This window comes from Hylobates moloch, unplaced genomic scaffold (genome assembly GCF_009828535.3).
Source record: "Hylobates moloch isolate HMO894 unplaced genomic scaffold, HMol_V3 SCAFFOLD_7, whole genome shotgun sequence".
NCBI lineage: Eukaryota > Metazoa > Chordata > Mammalia > Primates > Hylobatidae > Hylobates > Hylobates moloch.
This window is the reverse complement of record NW_026652282.1, coordinates 33,435,834-33,437,658: the sequence shown is the minus strand read 5'-3', so window position 1 is coordinate 33,437,658 and position 1,825 is coordinate 33,435,834.

The window sequence follows — 1,825 nt, the reverse complement described above, 5'->3', positions numbered from 1 at the left end:
AAAAAATACAAAAATTAGCTAGGCATGGTGGCATGCACCTGTAATCCCAGCTGTTCAGGAGGCTGAGGTGGGAGGATTGCTTGGGCCCAGGAGGTTGAGGCTGCATTAAGCTGTGATCGCACCACTGCACTCTAGCCCGGATGACCTTGTCTCAAAAATAAAATGAAAATAAAATTTGTTCTGTCCCCAGTAGGGCTCCTCACAGCTGTCCTTTTCCAAGCTCCTCTCCAGCAAAGCAGTCAGCTTACAGTTTTGTCTACATCTCTGATTAATTTAGCAATCTACTCTCAACTGTCTTTTAAAACAACTTCCACTGTTTTTGAGGTTGCCATTAGGCTTGAATTTCTCCACTTCCTCTTGCAAATAAAGTCAGTTCCTTTGGAAGAGATTCACGGTTCTCTTTTTTATGGCCTGCTTCTCCTCCAGAGAATAATCTCTATACCTTGGCTCTCAAGCTGGGAATGGAGATAATGGCACATTATTCTCTGAGTGACATCCCTTTCATAGGAGCTGAACACTTCTGAACGTAGGTAGTAATATTAGTTCTTCTCAGCTTGCCTCTCTCCATGTGGATCACACATGGATTAGAATCTATGCAAAGAAGATCAGGTCCCAGTATACTCAATGTTGCCACACCTAAGGTAGAGATTCCATCCTATATACTGGAGGCTAGGATGAAGAAGCAAGCCCCCACTTCTTAGTCACTCTTGTCCAGAACTTAACCTTAGCAACAGGTAGCTGCGGGCAGGTTAAAAAATGCTAAAGTCCTGAACTCTTAAAGGTAGCCCTTGGAATGGAAACTGGAGGGAGAAGGAACCCTGTGTTCTTTGCTGTACCAGTTCTAAGTGGAGTTTCCATTTCACTAAGTTTGAAGGGGAGAAGAATAGGCTGGGTCTTAGTTCGAATACCATAGACTTTTGCTATTCTCACCAATTTTAATAGATTTTCTTAAATATTTCTTCACTTGCTATACGCCTTTAGGATCATTTCCAGAGATTTTAAGTGGTTGAGTTTGCAGAGCATTTCACACTGTTATGAAGAAAGTAGAATTCCAGTTGTTTTTTGATTTACTAAGGTTTGGCAGTTTATTACACAGCATTACTGGGGCAATAGATAACTGTTGCACACTACCTAATTGTGGAACCACTAGAACCCCAGGCTCCCAGTACTTCGTGGGGAATCCAGAGTATTTCCTCTATTGGCAATTGAAACCACCATATGGATTTAGTACATAAAAACACTTCTACGATACATAATCCAGTGGTCTGAAAAACACTTCATTATGTAATTTCCAAAAGTGACAAATTAAGTCATGTTGGAAGAATTTTACTTATAGATAGGTGCAAAGGAAGTTTAATTCTTTAGGCAGCAAGAAATGGCATCATTCTCAGCAAACTATCGCAAGAACAAAAAACCAAACACCGCATGTTCTCACTCATAGGTGGGAATTGAACAATGAGAATACATGGACACAGGAAGGGGAGCATCACACACTGGGGCCTGTCGTGGGGCGGGGGGGGAGGGGGGAGGGAAAGCATTAGGAGATATGCCTAATGTAAATGACGAGTTAATGGGTGCAGCACACCAACATGGCACATGTATACATATGTAACAAACCTGCACGTTGTGCACATGTACCCTAGAACTTAAAGTATAATAAAAAAATTAAATTAAATAAAAAAAGAAATGGCCAGTCATTTACTCTATTACAGAGAAAAAGTACTCTCGCAATTCAGTGGCAAGCAAACACAAGACTGAAGATCTGCCTTCAGTTAGGAGGAGCCATCACTCCATTTGAAATAAACATTTCATGAAAGCTAAACTT